Source organism: Physeter macrocephalus, chromosome 8 (genome assembly GCF_002837175.3).
Source record: "Physeter macrocephalus isolate SW-GA chromosome 8, ASM283717v5, whole genome shotgun sequence".
Classification (NCBI taxonomy): Eukaryota; Metazoa; Chordata; class Mammalia; order Artiodactyla; family Physeteridae; genus Physeter; species Physeter macrocephalus.
The window spans coordinates 26,935,536-26,956,129 of NC_041221.1; positions in this window are offsets into that span (position 1 = coordinate 26,935,536).

Here is a 20,594-nt window from a genome sequence, read left to right on the forward strand (position 1 = left end):
TTAAATTTGAAAACACTAATAACCAATGTCTCATAACGTATTTTAACTTAAAAAGGCATGAAATGTCCCTTTCTCTTCAGTCACAGTTCTCTCTATTCTTTACTGCTTTTACACTGGAATTAATATTGTACTTAGGAATAACACTAACATAGGTGGTTTTGATGATTTATATAAAAAGTACACACTTGCATACGATAGATCAAGTGAAATTGCTGAATTCATTCCAATAATTATTATTCCTAAATAACCTATTAGAAAGCATTCAATTGTTAATGGATTTTTAAAACATCTTTATTGAGGTGTAATTGATTTACGTTGTTGTGTTAGTTGCTGCTGTATAACAAAGTGAATCAGCTATACAGATACATATATCCCCATATCCCCTCCCTCTTGCCTCTTCCTCCCACCCTCCCTATCCCACTGCTCTAGGGGGTCACAAAGCACCCAGCTCATCTCCCTGTGCTATGCGGCTGCTTCCCACTAGCTATCTATTTTACATTTGGTAGTGCATATATGTAAATGCCACTCTCTCACTTCGTCTCAACTTACCCTTCCCCCTCCCTGTGTCCTCAAGTCCATTCTCTACGTCTGTCTGCATCTTTATTCCTCTCCTGTTTAGACCCCATATATATGTGTTAGCATACGGTATTTGTGTTTCTCTTTCTGACTTACTTCACTCTGTATGATAGACTCTAGGTCCATCCAACTCACTACAAATAGTTCAATTTCGTTTCATTTTATGGCTAAGTAATATTCCATTGTATATATGTGCCACATCTTCTTTATCCATTCATCTGTCGATGGACACTTAGGTTGCTTCCATGTTCTGGCTATTGTAAATAGTGCTGTAATGAACATGGTGGTACATGTCTCTTTTTGGATTATGGTTTTCTCAGGGTATATGGCCAGTAATGGGGTTGCTGGGTCATATGGTAGTTTTATTTTTTAGTATTCTCTACGTCTGTCTGCATCTTTATTCCTCTCCTGTTTAGACCCCATATATATGTGTTAGCATACGGTATTTGTGTTTCTCTTTCTGACTTACTTCACTCTGTATGATAGACTCTAGGTCCATCCAACTCACTACAAATAGTTCAATTTCGTTTCATTTTATGGCTAAGTAATATTCCATTGTATATATGTGCCACATCTTCTTTATCCATTCATCTGTCGATGGACACTTAGGTTGCTTCCATGTTCTGGCTATTGTAAATAGTGCTGTAATGAACATGGTGGTACATGTCTCTTTTTGGATTATGGTTTTCTCAGGGTATATGGCCAGTAATGGGGTTGCTGGGTCATATGGTAGTTTTATTTTTTAGTTTTTTTAAGGAACCTCCATACTTTTCTCCATAGTGGCTGTATCAATTTACATTCCCACCAGCAGTGCAAATAAGATTATTTTTCCATGTAGACATAAAGATTTTAACTAACAAAATTTGGTGCCTTAAAAGATTAAAGGAGAAATATAATAAAATTCTGTAAAGGTTCCTACTTTGTAACATTATTAAATGTTTTTGAACAGCTGAAGCCTTCATCTATGATGTTGAGAGCTTACAAAAGCTCTACCAGCTCTACCAGCCAATGCCCTGGACTCTAGAATAAATGTTATTATGAATTTTTCATAGGTACCTCATGTCAGAGTCCTTTGAGTGACCAATTTACTCTGAAATCACATGTCAGCTTGGTAAGTCTAGGCATTAAGCAGTTCACTTTAAATAGTAAAAATAAAGCTGGCAATGTAATGTGACACCTAAATCTTCAATGACAATGAATTCTATTCACTTCTTTATTTAGACTTTAAAACTCAGTATTTCACAGATAAAAACACACAGTCATAGAGGGTTTAAGTAAGTTGCCCCATGCACCTCGTTATGCACTAAAGCTGAGGTTCAAACCCAAAAGTAGTGTTCAAGACATAGAGAACAGACCTGTGGTTGCCACGAGGGAAGGGGGAGTGGGGGAGGGATGGACTGGGAGTTTAGGATTAGCAGATGAAAGCTATTACATATAGAATGGATAAACAACAGAGTCCTACTGTATAGCACAGGGAACTTTATTCAATATCTTGTAGTAAGCCACAATGGAAAAGAATATGAAAAAGAATATATATATGTGTGTGTGTGCGTGTATGTGTATGTGTATATGTATAACTGAATCACTTTGCTCTACAGCAGAAACACAACATTGTAATTATACTGTACTTCAATAAAATAAATTTTTTAAAAAAAGGTAGAGTTCAATAAGATTTTTTTCTATACAGATAGGTCTAGAAAAATTGTATCCATTAGTCAAGGACAGCAGTAGGGAAAGCTAAACCTATAGGTATGGGGAGGGGAGAAGCTGTGTGGAGAAATATTTGACAATGTTGGAAATTGCAAGGTTCATGCTATCCACAGGGAAGGGAGATAGTTCAGTATATGGATTTCATCAATGATAGCAAATGTTTGACCACAATGGACAATAGCCACCAACCCAGAATTTGATACATAGCCAAAACTTGCTTAAGATTTAAAACAAAATAACATTTTCTGTTTGATTTTATGTTTGTTTTCAAATACTGACAATCTCAAGTCAATCCAGCATATGTTCCCAGTCCCTTGATTAGGGCTCCAACCTTGTTCCTGGCAGTTGTTCTTTCTGCCTCTTGGCTCTGTTCTCTGAGACGTCTTTTCCATAAAAAGTAGCTCATGTTTTCAATTAAGTAGCTTATATATTTCTGAGGTGTTAATAAAGGGTTTTAGATCACACCCTTGATTTTATCTTTATTATATTTTCCCTGATAACAACCTAGATTAAATCTTTGTCTTAGAAGCTGTTATTTAATTTGAGAATTGTCTGCCAACTGAGGAGAATGGGAATGAAAAAGAGTTTTACTTCTTAATTTAAGAAACCCTGGCTTTTTTGTGTTTAGCTCATCTCTCTGTGTCTATATCTTTCCTACACAGCCAAAAGAAGTCAGTTCTGCCTGGAAATCTTCTTAGCTATATTCCAGTTCATTAGGTACACATTTTATTTTTCATGTTACTGCAGGATCCAGTATTACCAAAATACACCACAAAATAACAAAGGTCTTCTTTCCTCCAACTTCCAGTTTACATTCTTATTACTTTCTTTCAATCCCTCTCTGAGATCAGCCTCTGTGTCTTTATGCATTTAATACTTTGCTTGCGGTGTTTCCAGGTTTCACTAGCACTTTCTTCATTTCCTCAAGGTTGTGTGGCCTTCAACTTGAAATCCAGTCTGAAATGCAGTGCCACGTGTGACTAAAAGTTAACAAAATACACAATTTTTTTCTGGATAATAGATTTTTTAATCTTTTTTCATGTCATATCATGTTTTGATCTTGTTATTTTAGCCCTTCACAGAAATGTTTTAACTGAATTGCATTTTGTTATTATATTACTTCAACACAGGTATAAAACCTAAGGAATGATCATAAGAAAACATATTGCAGAATTTATGGTAATGATATGTATGGCTTAAACATCTTTCCCAATACCTCATATTGTGTACCTCTCACTGAGTTATAGCCACATTTAAAAAAACAAACAAAAACAAAAAAAAACTCCTGTGTCAGAAATAGCAGGCTTATATTACTTCTACTACCATAGGCTTTTTTTTTTTTTTTTTTTAATTTGGAGCCTAGGAATCTTGATTGATAAATTTGCAGCCAACTTTTAAGAACCAGTGAAGTTATTAAGGGATAATCTATTTCCAAATAAATCTTAACCCAGACATCTTCATTAGTTCCTATGTTTATTTTCCATTTGCTTTAGTTTTCTTAAGCATGTATTTGTTCCCCTTACAGAATATAGAACTGTTCAAGCTAATTCAAGTGATTTTAAGAATGAAGCTGACTCTACACAGGAGGTCACATGTAGAATTAAAAGAAAAATGAATAAACTCTTTCTGCCTTTGATATATTGAGATGGATTGGCACATTATCCCAGTTCTTCCATTGGGTCATTTCTTAGGGAAAAGTTATTAGTATAACAGATGCTTTTACTAATGCATTCTACTCAAAGTTCAATGACCCTCACCCATGTCCAACCTACTGGCAGAGAGCAACCTTAATCAGATCTTCCTAAGTGCAATTTGACTACAGTGCTGTAGATGCATGTTTCTCTCAGCCTTTAGTATGATTGGGATCTGCACAATCCCCTTGATTTGATTGATCCAAATCAACTGTCAAAGTCTCTATCTAAGCCACTCTAGCTAAAGTATATTTTAGTATTTTCTAGAATTGAAGAGATTAGAGTTCATGGAACAGGTTATACATACACAGCACGCCTGTTCCAATCCAAACGATGAATTCTTAGTTGTCACATAGCTGCACAAAGTTAGCGCTGTTTTTTATTTATGTCTACCTTAGAGGTAAAGCTCTGCCTTTAAAATGACATCTAACCTGCAAAAGGGGAAAATAAGAAGCAAGAGCTGATAGACATTGTTGATACATTTTAACTAAACGTGCAGGCGTGAGCATGCGTTGGTCATCCACATGGGAAGTTGGTGTCTCAAAATCAGTAATTTGATGAATGAGATATGAAGGAGAAGCTGTTTCAATTGTAATTTTGAGAGTAGTTGTAGTTGCCTTAAGCCTTTCATCTGGACATTGCTTTAAACCATTAACTGTAATAAAGAATTCAGATTATATGTGTGTTCAGGAATTCCATTTTAAGAAGAGAGAACAAATGTAAACCTCATTTAATATTTGATTTGAAGAACTGACATGAGACAAAACTTGATACAAGTATATTGAGTAACAAGCACTGTATTAGCATGCAGTAATACGTTTTGAAAACATTCACAGTGACAGAATTTGCTTCCTTTCCACAGACACAAATGGAGAACATTCAGAGTAGTATTAAAGGGAGACCCTCAAGTTGCAGTAAGATTATAGAGAAGAAAATAAATTCCTGAATCTTCTGCTTAGATGTAATTTCTTTTATTCTTTTATGCATCCACAATCCATACATATTTATTGCATACCTACTCTGTGTTATATGGAGTTATTGCATACTGACTATTTGTATGGTTCTCTACCTATTCCATGAATAATATTGAATAGTCCTTCACATCTGACATTCTGTTGTGTATTCAGCATCATAAGGCATTTAAGGTATTTATTTTTCCCAATATCTAAAGATTTCTATTAAAATCTATTATTTAGAAAATAGTCTTCAGTCATAGAATCAGGGAAATCTATATATAAAAATTATGCTGGGACTTTCCTGGTGGCACAGTGGTTGAGAATCCACCTGCCGATGTAGGGGACACGGACACACACACACACACACACACACACACACATACAAAATTATGCTGCACATAAAACCAGACCCAGCGTAAGACTTAGAAACATGAAACTAACATGGCTCAAAAATGGAGCTAGGAAAAACAATCATAACTGATATAATTTCATACAGAATCCAAAATAATTAATAAAATTAATAAAATGAATGCCTTTCATCATCGAGCTTAAATATTTCTTAAATTATCAGAAAATAATTGTAATAAAAATAAGATTACCTTATTAAACATACCAATGGGAGAATATAAGGTTCATAGGGCCACATATTATGGTGGTCTAAGTTTAGCTATCATAGAAAAAATTACTCAGGAAATAAGCTTTTTTCTTCATCTCTCAAACAGAGTGCTACTCCAATAAGTGTGAGAGCAATAGAATGTAATGCAAAAAATAAAATTTTAGAGGATTAAAAGATACTTATTAATTTTTTCACTATTCAACAACTAGAACTGTACCAATACTTGCTTAATTTTTGCTGGTGTATTTTTATCATAATTATTAACCTCAAAAGGTATATTTGAAACTTCCTTGTCCTCACAGCTGTACTAGTGTTTACACATACCAAAACATGCATTTAGCAAGCATTTAGCCATGTTAAAATTATATATTTACAAGTTCCCTCCCACTATATTACAAAATAATTGAAAGAAGATACCAAATTTTATTACTATTTCTTTCACTACATTTAATACAGTGCCTAGAAAATAGAAAGCAGTCCATAAAATATTTATTTACATTGTTCAATTAATTCTTTACATTGTTAATTACTACATAATATAGTGAGAGTGTAAGAACACAGGAGGAACAAATGCAAAACACCCAGAGAGTAAAAACTTGCCAAGGATAATAAAATATGAAAAAAATGGAGAAATCATAGAATTTTAACATCTTTGTCTTTATAACTTTGAAAATACTTTTTCATTCAACAGTGATTAACTTTCACTGGCAAAGTCTCCACGGAATCACTCATCATTCTGATAAGTTACTAGATGGAATTATTATTTACTCCACTTGTATAGTCAATCAGCAGTACTCATTCCTTATCCAAGTCATAACTATCACATTACCATTTCCACAGCAAATATTAATCAGCAGGTATTCAGGTGCCTGAATACCATGAGCTAAATTGTGCTGAATTACAATACACATTAATAAAGTAGAACTCTCCAGAGATTGTTGATATATGGCTTTTACTGATCATACATTAAATTGTATTAAGGTGAGAAACACCCCTTAAATAAATAAATGAAAACTTACTCTGCTTGAATAATTTCAATTTAGAAATTAATGTGTTAACATGGCCTGTGAGTCACTGCCCGTCTTCTCCAAATAAACTCTTGTGATGGAGGTAGGATGTGCTCACTTTATATTCTACTGCCCTCTGGCTGATAAAACTTGCTGCCAGATAAGAGATTAGTTAACATTCAAGATATGTTAATTAATGTACTTTATTAAAATGTGTTATTGTTGCCTTTATTCATTCTTAGTACGTAATTCATTGCTGTAGGGGATACAATAACACCATTAGGGCTTTCCAAAGAGTCATCAAAACCTCACACAGCTGCATCAGATTTTAAATAGTAGGATTCCTCTATTCACCTTTTGCTGCTTAAAATAATTATTTTTTTCTCACTGTGTGGCAAACCATAATTTAAAAATTTATTATACTAAGTGAATAAGGGGAATTCATTTGTAAAATATGTGGGAGGTTTATCCCAAGAAGCTCAATTGAATATGTTTAAAATATTCTGTGTTAAAAAGATTAAATCTTGTAAATTTATGAAACTTGGGAAAGCCGTTTAAATTAGTGGTAGACACACTCAGGCATACGACAGAACTTTCTTAATCAATTTAGTTTATTTCTTCTACAGACATGCTGTCTAGTGCCTTGGTAGGCTGAGAACTTTCTTTTAATGGGCTACTCTGAAGCACGTCGATGTACATCTATTCCCACGAGGTGAATTATTATAGTTACCAAGAGTCAACTGTATTAGCTTCTAATCCTCTTATATCAGTCAGGGTAATCTGGGGAGTGTTGTGGAAACAACCCTAAAATCTTAGTAGCTTAACACTAAAGTCTACTGCTAACTTATTCAAAGTCAGCTGCATGTTGTGTCACACTTCAGTCCGCTGTATTCCATCGAAAATCTAGACTGATTCCACTGAGATAGCACAAGTTGCCATATTTGTGTTGTCTTTTCAATATGTGCCTTGGGGCAGAGAATGAGAAAATACGGAGAATAGATCTTCTTTGCTTCCCACAGGTGTCTACACATTTTCTCCTACAAGTCATTGTCCAGAACTAATCACATAGTACCAAACAAACTGCAGGCGAAGTTGTGTTATGCAGGCAAATACACGGATATTTGGTGATCGTTACATGTTTCTTCTATTGTCATTATGTAATTTAAATCAATTTTAAGAAATATATTAAATAGGAGTGAAAAAACTGCGATATAGTTATTAAAACATGACCACTTTGGAACACCTTGGTAAAGTCCAGTTGATTAAAAAAGCACAGTACCCAGTTAAGTGTCGTAAAATTTTTGTAAAAAATAAATAAGTAAATATAAGGAAAAGACACTAAAATCAAAGTGAGTGATTTAAACTTTTCATTAATTTTCTTTAAAAAGCAGATAATGGACACATTGTAGTTATTTCTGTGAGTTGTATGAAAAATAATAAACTTGCATAATCAGACTCAAATAGACTCATATTAAAAGAAAGGGCCTTGAACTTACATTATATTTGTAAATGAACAATATTTAAGTTAAGATAAAATGTTTAACTTATGTTCATATAAAATAAGTTAAAGAATGGTGATATTATGCATGGTTGAGTACATTACTTCTGTGTGACTTTGATCAAGTTATTTAACTTTCCAATCTGTAAAACAGGTTAAAAATAGTACACATCTCTTGGAGTTGTGAGGAATAAAGAGGAAAATATATGGAAAGTGTTTACAGTGCATAAATATCACCGAATGCATGTTAACTATCATTAGAATAATCACAATTTTAACTGACTTATTTAATTAACAAGTCAAATTTTAGTACGATTTCCATTGGGGAATAAACCTTCTATCTCTAAAGTTAAAAATATATTTACCTTTACTGCATTTTAGTATATGTAGTTTAAAAGTTAGCAGCCTTATAGACTTATTTTAAATTTAATAAATTTAACTTTATTTTAAAATATAGTTTCCAAAGAAATTTAACCTTAAAATTTTGATTAATTTATTAACTTCTTTAGCATTTCCTTTTTTCAAATAAATCTAATACATGAATTCCAAGTAAGGGAAATCATCTGCAGTAAGGTTTTATTTCAACTCTAAAAACTTACTAACATACATAAAAGTATATAATCAAACACTTTTTAACATAAAAGTATATAATCAAACACTGTTTTTAATCCATCTGTTAGCATTTGTAAAGCATTTGACTGTCAGTAGTGAAGAAACCTAAGGAGATATAAACAAGTCTTTAAAATAATAATTTGGAAATTCAAATCATTATATATTCTTAATAGTGCCATATTTTGAATTGTTTATTTTTCTGAGTAGTCTAGTTTTATACTCTATCTTAACACTGGAATTAAAACAGCATGCAATACACTACCATGAGATACTCTGTTACATGTTTAAGACAAATTCATATGTTGACATTCAATAATGAATAGATCTTATTAACATATATTACCATCAAAAGATATGTAAGTATAGAATTTATTTTATAAAATGGTCCTACACACACACAACTCTTCTTCAATCAATGGCTGGAAGGATGTACATCTTAAACAAAATACAAAATTAATTTCCTTTTAGATTTGTGTTCTTTTTCATTTTCTTTTTTCAAACTATGAGTGCAAAAATATGTAAAAATCCAATTTTGTAAATATTTAGAACAAAAAATGAAAAAAAATATTCAGATTTGAATTTGTTTTTCTCTCTTTTGAACCATATTACATGAAATGATAATTGGAAAATTAATTTGCCAATGGCCTTTTTGGATCTTCCAATGGCCCCCTTTTATCAGGGGAAATAATATACCAATTTTTCTCCACTCTATTCAAATACAAATATTAATCAATCATGCCAATTTCAACACATTCAAATTCTACCTAGAATGAAGAGCATTTGAATTTCAAATGTTATTTGGAATACACATTCACAAAATAAGTTGAATTTATTTTGATCTCAACAAATACTTTGGTCAGGATCAAACATCCTGCCAGGAAGAGTTAGTACCTTCAGTTCCATCTTTGATAAAAGCCGTTTTTTGGTTTTTTTTTTGTTGTTGTTTTTTTTAATGTGAGGCAAAATATTCACTTCTGGGAGAGAATGAATATTCAACCAAGATCAACAGCCTCTCAGTGTTTGGAGTTTGTGATTGCAAATTCATAGTGTCTATAACTTTGATGTGAAATTTTGAATTGCAAATATTGTACTGTAATTTTATAATCCAACAAAAGAAACATGTTTGAAAACAAATGATGTAAGCCTCACTTTCAAGAGAACTTCTTGGACATGGCTTGTAGTGCCAAATAGATTTGAACAGAGCAGCTGCTTCCTGAGCGGGTTTCCCTACGGTCTTGTGGATAGATCTGTTCCCAGTGGTTAGCAGAGTTTCCTTTTATTGTTTCTGACAAGCATAGCAGTCTGGTCACAGGTGTGGAAGACGGTTTTCTTAAAAAGAGAAGAAATATCCAAATTTTGACTGACATTTTGATTATATTTAGGGAACATCTCATATGTAACACAAATGCATAGTAGGCTCAAAGTTTTACACAATAACACAAGACATTACTAAGCCATACACTGCATTGATTTGGTAGTTTGGAGAATCTGATATACTTACTCCTTTAAAGCTGCTTTCAGAATAAGCAGGAAGTACAGCAGGTGGGTTGGGTAAAACATTTCCATCATGAAATCACAGGTTCTAATTATGCAAAAGGCTTACTTCTGGTTACCATGGCTCCTTTGCAGTTCTTATGGAAGTACTTATTTCTCTTTCCATAATTGTTCATTTCAGTTAGAGATTTTATATTATTCAGATCCAGTACTTCTTTGTAATGAGTTCTACTGCAGGGTTCTTCTCAGTTATCACCATTCTTCTTGGTATTCATTATTCTGTCACAGTCTCTATCTCTTTAGAGTATTATAAAATTTTGTGTATCAAAATAATTTGATCCTCCTCTACTGCTTAATTCCCATTTTTGATGATATTTCAGAGTCCTTACAATGTACCCATTTTTAAATATAAAAAAAAGCTCAAACATGAAAAAGGGCACATATTATAGAAAGACATATTTTTGCTCCCTTATTGAAAGTAGTTGTCAAATGTGTCAATTTACATACTGTAGAGAGTCTAAGCATGAATATTTAAAAAATCAAAAACATAAACTCTCATAAATGCACAAAATATGTCACTAGCAATTGCTCATAGTTTATATTATAATATAAAATGAGAGTCAGGATTTTCACAAAATTCTAACGATCAGAACACTCATTGGTTGAAGCTGTCTCATGAAAATCACATGCTGATGAACATTGTGATAAGCCTAAATATATTACATGCACAGATTTCTGTTCATATCTCACATTAGGTGATGAATTGTTGGAATCCTACAACTAGGAGAGAGGGGACAAGTCAACTCTGCTCTTATGCCGCCAAATGTATCAATAGGTTGTGCTGCTTCTTCCTGCCTGAGGTTTGTTTTGACCATCACAACATTAAGTAATTAATGAAAAACTCTCGTTTCTTCCTTTCTGGATGCTGAAAACATTAAATATAATGCAGCAGCAGACTAGAAGCAGTATATTACCTCTAAGGCATGGTCAACATACTAGAAAGATCAAAATATTAAAAAAAATAGTGCTTCCTTAATATTCTGATTTCCAAGGTGATTCTATTTCCATGTCAGTTGGACAAAATTTGTCTTTTGAAGTCATTTGTGTTCTGACATTTTGTGTTTAAATTCTTAAATTTAAATGTATTACCTCCTGTATTTTACAGGAGGTAATACATTAATAGTCAATATTAATACTCCATTATATGTGGATGTAAATACATTATAAGAAACCATATCCATTTTTAGAAGTAAAGAAAATGGTAATGGATCATAGACTCTTCAGAGTTTAGAAAAGACAACGTGGAGAAGAAGGATTGGTAGTGATTTTTTTTTAAAAAACGCATCTAAAGATAAAATGAAAATGTGTATAAAACCAGAATCTAATGTTAGTTTTAGTGAATCAAATTATTTGGTATGATTGGAGGATCTGACTTCACTTTGTAGAAAGACCAGATAATTTTCTCTTCCCATTCAATGTTTTCATCCATTTTTACTTTTGTTGTTTAGTTGTCACTGTGGCATGAGGTAGTGAAAGGTACATTTTTGTACACAGTAAAATTGGAAAAGAAAAAAATGACCCTGTGTACCTGTGACTATGATATTTTGGATTAGAAACAAATATAATAATCACTAGAAAACTTAAGTAACTATCCCAATTTCTAGTGAAAGTTATAAATTCAGTCATTAGTAAACTTCAATACTAGGTAAACCTAAGTTCTTAGATAAATCTTTGAAAAGAAATTATCAATAAAAACTTAAAAAGCTCTTCCTTGTGAACGTCTTTTGGTATTTCTAAATGACTCATAAATACTTACAGGATTATCCCAAGAGAAAAATTGAGATTCTTGTTGGGTCCAAATTTTAAGAGTTCCTCTTGACTCTTTGAAAACTTATCCCACTCCCTCCATTCTTACTTAATGCATGCTGATTTGCATTGTCCCACAGAAACTAAAATATTATAGTCACAGGTAAAGGCAAAATATGGCAGTTTTTGATAATATTGCTGTTGTGGTTTTAATCTTAAACTGGGAAAACCAGCAGTCTTTCTGCCAATAGACGCAAAAATGATTTACAAGACTCTGCAGGTTCAAAATTAGGAGGCTTAAAGTAAACAAGTGAACAAATGTCCTGGATTCTCTATCTCTTGTCTAACCAACAATTCTTTGAATATTAAAAGCAATATTTAATCCCATTATGTCACACAAAATATCTTTAAGTTTGACTTAGATTGTTGGGTAAGGTAAAAATTATGAACACTTTCAAAGAACTTTTTACTCTGTGTGAACCTTAGGGTTCAGTAAAGGGGAATGTGCACAAAGCCAGTTTTGTACTTTCACCAGTCTACCTAGTACCTGACCTCATTACAGTCACTTCAAACTATCAGTCGATATTTATCTATTCATATCCTGTTCTTAAAACATTCCCAAAGTGAGTTCAATAAAGTAAAAAAAAAACAAAAGTCAGAAATAGCATTTCTTCTAGAAGTTGTGTTTTGTCAATATTGGCCCTCAACTCTTTGGCTTTGCTTTGTTTTCCTATAAACCGTTAATGGCTAACCAGTTGCATTCAGTAACAATATATTTTTTTCTTTCTTAAACTAAAATATCAAGGATTTTAATAACATTTTTTGAGCAGACAATCTTCTTTTCGTCCATTTGTAAATAATAGAGTATGCATCAAAATGGACAGGGCAATGAGCATGTTAACTGCCTGTGCAGAGAATTGGGAGTTCTGGCTTATCCTCGAACGTTATGAATAGATGTATCTCATTTTATTTTCATGCAAATCCATCTTGTTTCAGCAATCACATTTTGCTTTCCAGTTCTAGCTTTGGATTCCTTGAATAAACAAAGACCCTGGTCATCCCCTAGACAGTCTTACTTTTATGTGCCTTTCCTAATGGGCTTAAAGAATAAATTCAGCAATTTAGCATATAAGCGTCAACAGGGTTCAACCACCTCTTCAATGTTGTTTATGCTCTTAAGAATATTGCCCAGGGTGTTGGAAATCCATTTTGAAGAGAAAAAATTGTCAAATCAAGTGGATTTTCAGAGAAGTAGGCAACAAAAACAGTAAGGGTGACTACTTAAACCACCAATAGTATGAACTTATGCCCTTTGGACCTGTCAACTGGGTGTTCCAATTATCCTGGGCAGTTTTCGCTGGCTTCAGGTGAATGTAATTTTTTGACAATACCTATCTTTAGCAACATATGACCAGAAGAGTTAGTTTTGGATGAATTTGTCAAAGGACTTGAGGGAGAAAAAGGGGTTGTTGAATTCCAAAAAAAAGAAGAAGGAGGAGGAAGAAGAGGGGAAGAAAGGGGAGGAGGAAAAGGAGGAGGAGGAAAAGAAGAAGCAGTGAATGCTATCTTAAGCATATACATGCCTACACTTAAAAATATGGCCCTTAATTTGTCATTTCCCGTTCACTCCTCTCTCTTTCCACTGCTGTAGGATGTCTGTCTCAAGCTTCAGAGGAATTTCTCTGCCATAGTATTGAATACCAGGCGCCTTTCCCATATTTCTGACCTGACTTCTCTCCCTGTTTTGACAGTGTTGACTGACTACCTTCAAATGATACACCCATCTGCTACCCTCTATGACAACAAACTTTTGTGGCGTCCCTCCTACCTCTAGGCTGCAGCTTCTCAGTATCCTTTGTGATAGGATACTTACATTTTTCATTTATTTTAGAAGTGAATAGCAAATACTGCGTACATCAAATTTCTCTAGCAAATCATCATTATACTAGAAAAGTAACGTGGAGAGGTGTATAAACCCAAACATATTTCATAGGGATTTTAAACCTATCAAATATTATATGTAGTCACTCTAATGCCATATCTCATATACAATCAAGTCTGTGAGTTCAAAAAGTTTTGGTGAAAATAATTATAACATATTTTTTACAGCACTACATACTTTAGGCAGCATTTTCTCAACCACTTTTTCACTATACACATGTAAGTATTAGATACTAAAGTGACTGCTTACATTTCCTAACTAAAGTAACTAAATTTTGCAGATTAAAAACTGTCTCAGAATGGTTAAGTTAGTAATGCAAGTTTCAGTAGCTAGCACTTGCAAGATTAAGAGTCAAATGACCTTAGCTGATATAGTGTCTATAAATAGGAAAATAGAAGTTGAAATTCCATTATTGGTAGAGATTAAAACTTTCAAGAGCTGCAATTTAAGACCTAGTGTTATAATTCTGCATTAACAAAAGTATTTTTAAATGGATTTATTGTCCTCAAAGATTAAGGAATGTTAGTTTTCTACAAAAATGTAGTGAAGTTAATGTGTTAGAAAATATATTTTATCTACTGCACCTGTGATAAATTATGTTAATTGTATGTATCCTTCATATGGTGTGATGAAAATGGTAGCTTACTGCTGTGGTCTTCCTCCCAAAAACCGTATATTCCAAGTCTAATCACGAGAAAAAACATCAGGCCTGTCCCACTTGAGAGACCAAACCTGTCCATTACTCCTCAAAATTGTCAAGATCATTAAAACAAGGAAAGCCTGAGAATTGTCACAGCTAAAAGGAGCTTAAGGAGCCATGTAAACTAAAGGTGATGTGTTATCCTGAATGGGATCCTATAACAAAAAAGGTCATTAAGTATAAGATACCAATATTGGTTTATTAATTGCAACAAATGTACCGTACTAAAGTAAGATGTTAATACTAGGGGAAACTAAGTTTGAGGCACGTGGAAACTCTGTACTATCTTTGCAATGTTTCTGTTCATCTAAAACGGTTTTAAAATAAAAAATTTACTGAAAGAGAAACACTTAAGCATACATTTACCTTTCCCAAGTAGAATGGCAGTCTGTGTTTCTACAAAATAATTTATGTGAGAATGTTTATAGTGGCTTTATTTGTGATTGTCACACACCTGAAAAAACCTGAATGAGATTTCAACTTGGAAATTGACAAACAGGTAATTCATGTAGTGAAACGGTACTCAAGCAATCACAAGAAATGGGCTACTGATAAACCAACGAGCTGGATGAAGCACAAATGCATTATGCTTATGGAAGGAAGACAGATCTGAAAGGCTACCTAAAATAGTTCCACTTATTTGACATTCTTTCAAAGACAGAATCATCAGGACAGATAACAGATCATTGGTTGCCAGGAGGTGGTGGATGAACGTCTTGCAAATACCGGGTTAGGGAAAATTTTTGGTTATAGGAACTGTTCTATATTTTGATTATACTATAGTAATTATACCACTGATATAGTTTTTTTTAAGCTCACAGAATGGTTCACTACAAAGGATGAATTTTATCACATATAAACTATACCTGAACAACAACAACAAAAACAAAAAATAATTATGAGTCAACATAATGTGCCAAGTTAGATATTATAAAGTAAAAATAATCTCTTGAGTAATAACATGAAAAGGCTAAAGTACTATTAGTCAAATCTTTAGGGAACCTTAACAATAGAAAACAGCCATGACAACTGTGCACCAGTTTATACATAGGAGAAAATTCTGGGAAGGATTTTGAATTGGAGTCATTGGATCATTGAAAGAATAGAGAACTGGTAAGTGTTGGGCAAACTCCATCAGTGAATGTTAAGAGTGTGCTTCTGAGGTTATTTGAAGAGATCTATCATACTACACTTTTACATCAATGCTGAGAACTAGGCATTAGAAAAGGAAGCAGTAAGAATGGTAAGTTATACCATCTTTCATGGATATCTACAAAATAATAACATTGTTCATGTAAAAGATGAGTGTCCCATTTTGACTCTCCATATAAAACCATGTTTTGCCAGAAAAATGAGTAGTTCCTCTTAACATTTTCTACTAAAACCTACATGAATATTGTCCCAACTCAATAATATATTACAGTTTGTTCACAGGCACTTGTGAAATATTCTCCTGTCATGAGCAAAAGAAGAAATAATATTTGTTGATTTAAAGAAACAATCAGAGCCCCTGAAAATAAAGATTTCAATCAAGGTATAAAATATTTAACAATTGACTTATGCAATTCAAAACAGCATGAGAAATAAAATTACAATCCCATCAGTCAAGGAAGAATAATATCAAAGTTTTATTTAAAATTCAAAAGCACTTTAAGGTGGTAGTATTCTTATAGAGCTCATTATGTCACAAAATTTGCTTTAAAGGAATCTAAACTCAGGTATGATTATTACTATGAGAAAAAACAAAAAAAATTACTGTCCCTAAGAGGTAAATAATATTAGCCCAACCTTTTAGAAAATAAATTCAATTATTAAGTAAAAATATAATAACTTTGATCACAACTGGAATCTAAGTAATATTTAAGCTTAAAATGGAATAAATGAAAAGAAACAAAAGTAACTAGAATTGGAATGCCAAACCACCAATTGGCTATTGTTCATCCAATAACTCATGTGTAGCAAGTTAAAGCATCTTATCATCAAGTAGTATATTAGCATGCCAGGCATTTATTAGTAATTTTATATAATTTTTCCCATTTAATCCCCAACATAATAAAATAAGGTAGGTTCTGTATCACTATCCAAGTTTTACAGTTGGGAATATCAGCCTGTTATGTCTTTCCCTGGATCCTGATATCTGAAAATCTACACTGTATAGTCCTTCATGGTTTAGATCACTCTGTATCCAGAAAAATTTGTACAAAACTTGTGTGTTGAACCCTGTGGAGATTGTAACATTGATCAGTTTAGAATAGTGTTAAATGTGACTCAATTTTCATCATACTCTCTATTTCATTAAACTTTTACTTAGATCTCCAAAAGAGAGATCTCTGTCTCAAAGGAGAGTATAGAATAGTGGCTGAAATAGGACAGTTTCTTGAGCTGATCTGCTCAGGTTCACAAGTGTGAATCATAGAGACCTACCTTACAGCAATGCTTAAAAGATTAAATAATTTAACATTTGTACAGGTCCTATTCCTACATAAGTACTTTTAATTTATTTGGATTTACTTTATTGCTATTTCCTTGTAACACCTAAAGTTAGATGCTTTGCTCATCAATTTTCACTCTTTCTTCTTCTCTAGTTTAATAATTTAATGCAATAAATTTCCATCTAAGTACCACTGTAGCTGCATTCTACAGGTTTTGACAAGAGCAATTTTGTCATTGATGTCCAAAAGAAATCATTTGATGTTATATGCTTTCATGATTTTTCTTTTTCCTCACCACTCAGGGGCAAAATTACTTACGGATCATTAGATGAGGGAGGAAAAGACAAGTGGGTCTATTTTACTATTTTCCCTTAGTACAACTGTTCTTTTTAAGACACCGCTTATATGAAAAGCTAAGAACCCTATTTTTCTTCCTGATTTTTCTACAGAACAGAAAAAAAAAATGGCCTTTTGGATCCATATTGTGGAAATCAGAATTTACATCTAACTATTAGGCTACAACTATGCAATGGCCAATAATGGGTCTTTTTCACACTGAAAGGGAAATTGGTGGTTTATTAAGTCATGATTTACAAGAGAAAAAAAAATATATATATATATATATATCTCCCAAATCTAATCAAGAATGACCTCAAAAAGCTGTAAAAAGATGAAGGTAATGTTGAATCAGGAACTCCTGGTGACTCCATTAATTCTCTGTACACCACAGGGTCCATTGGCACCAATTTGTAGAAGGTTTTTTGAGCAGTTACAAATATTTTTGAGTATTGCTATTTTAAAGGTTTCATTCTTTGTCAGAGTAATTAAAAGAAAAATTATAAAAATTACTTAATTTAAAAAATAAAAGTCATTTTACTTAAAAATACAATATAAATCCATTAGTTATTTTTATATATCTTATACACGTTATGGGGTATCAGTGACATTGTTTTCCTGTATTTTGAAATATTATTTCATTATAACTCACCATTACTCATAATTATTTCTAACCATGCTACCAAAGATTAAAAGAATATGTAAACTTTAGAAGGATGAAATAGCTACAGGGAAGAGAAAATACTAAAATAAATTATTATCTTTCCGTTTTTTATTATGTTACCCAAAATATTGCATCATCTTTCAAGAAGGTATTAAACAAATTGGAAATGCCATCTTTGTAATCTATTTTTAAAATATATTGAACATAGCTGAGAATTCAGAATTTTACATATTCTATATACAATGGCAAAGAGAAAAAACTGATATGAGAACACATGTTATTACTAGACGAATCAGGAGATTAACACAGAGAGACAAAGAGCAGCCCTCCGGACTCTAATACTGAAGGTCAAAGTTATCATATCAGTGAACTCAGACTGAATCTTCAAACGATAATATCCTAAATGAATTTTCCAAATTCAGGAGCCAACGAATGAATACTCTAAGAACAAAAAGAAAATAGAGCTTTCTCTCCAGTTAGAAAGAATGTTATCTTACTTCAGCTAGATTTAGGATCATCACTGTCATGGGTGAAGGCTTTAAAAAAATATCCAAATGCTTTCCCTATAAAATGAACTGTAGTAGGATCATTATTAGCTATGCTGTCATTTCCAATAATCTAATTCTTAGTTTATGTCATAATTTGGAAAATGCAGGAATTTTAGATTAATCTACATATTGCACATTGAGAGGACTAAAAAAGCACCACTTGCCAGTTCTTATACTTTCATATATTTTCTGTATTAAAACATCCAATTTTATAGTGCCATGAAATAGAAAGCTCAATTTACACTTTTAGTTACTAATGTGTATAATATATAAATACATATATTGAACCTTCAGGAAAGAATTGAAACTCCACTGAGCCTCTATTATTTGAATCTCCCAAGGTGAATATTGGAAAAATGTAACTTTCTTTGCCTCCATGACCCACAGCTGACACCTTCTTTTAAACAATTTTATTTTATGTAATTCAGAAACAGATAGAAGAAATCATCAGAACATTTGTTTTGTATTTGGAAGATTGCTGATAAATTCAGAGTGTTGTTTTATAAAGGTTACTGAGATCAAGTCTGTCTTTTGCCAAACTACAAATATTCCTAATCTCCTACATTGTCTCTCACCATGTCAGTTTACTGGGAGCTATTTCTGATTATCTGGTCACCTGTGGAACTCAGTGGAATGATGTTGGAAGAGGCCCTCACCACAGCCACAGGTCTTGATGAGCTCAGAAGCAGGATTTAGAGTTCACAGGTTTGAAATTGGTGCATGGCCAACCCCTGGTGACCTTGATTCTCAGTTTCCCCAGACATGTAGTCCCTCCCTGCCTTGGCCTTTGGTCATCTTTTCTGTCTATTCTTCCACTTCCTGTGTAGCATTTACTCGCTTTCCTATCCACTGATATCAGCTCCATTGTTAATTCTAATTCACTCTTAGGTCATGAAATTTATTCCAGCCCTGATGATTTCTCCACTATGTCCTAGGGAATTCTGATGAATTATCCAAGATGTTACCATTATCCCCATGTGAGACATTTGGATGGATCCCCTTTGCTAGAGTTGAGATGCATTCCTAAAGGCAATAGTCCTAGGGTTACCCCTCTTGCCTGATCTGATATGATGCCAAATCCTTGAATACATCCTGATGACCTGCTCACTTCCTATACTCAACAAGCATTTATTGAGAACTATCTATACCAGGGCCAGGGTTAGACACAGTTTCTCCCTTCAAAGACCTCAAAGTGCACTGCAATGGTTCTAAGTCTTGACAACATATAGTGAGGGCTTTAAAAAATGCAGATTGCTTGGCCTTACACTCAGGCATCTCAATCCCATAAAACCAAGGAATCCCATAAGCCAAAGGAGGTGCATGAGAAACTCTATAGTAAGTGTTACTCCAAATGATACTGGTACTCATCAGATTATCTCATATATATGAATAAACACACAAACCAATAACAGTGGAGCCAATTATACATGTTAAGATAGTTTACTCATGGTAATTGAGGCACTGGATGTTGGAGCCACCTTCAAATTAGTCTTGAACAGTTTCTTTTTTTACTAAGATATAATTGACATATAAATTGTATTAGTTTCATGTGTATAACTGAATGATTCACTATTTGTATATATTGAACACTTTCTTGCATAGTATTTAGCTTGAGCTGAATTTTTCCAGCCTCAGCTGTGACTCTAAACAATTTACCGTGACATTGAGAGGGAAAACATTGGAGAAATTACAAGCATAGTCTCTGGGGTCAGCCTGCCACTTGCCAGCTCATTGAACTTGAGTATGCTACTTAACTGTGCGCTTCAGTTTCTCATCTGTAACTTGGGTAATAATTGTACTCACCTTTTAGGGATGTTGAGATGGTTAAATACAAAAATGTATTGTCATGTTTATAATGATGTCCACTGCATAACCAAATAAATAAAGGCAAGCTATTATTTTTTTCTAAGAGAAGAATATTCGTCAGATGACTTTTTTTTTTTTTTTTTTTTGCGGTATGCGGGCCTCTCACTGTTTTGGCCTCTCCGTTGCGGAGCACAGGCTCC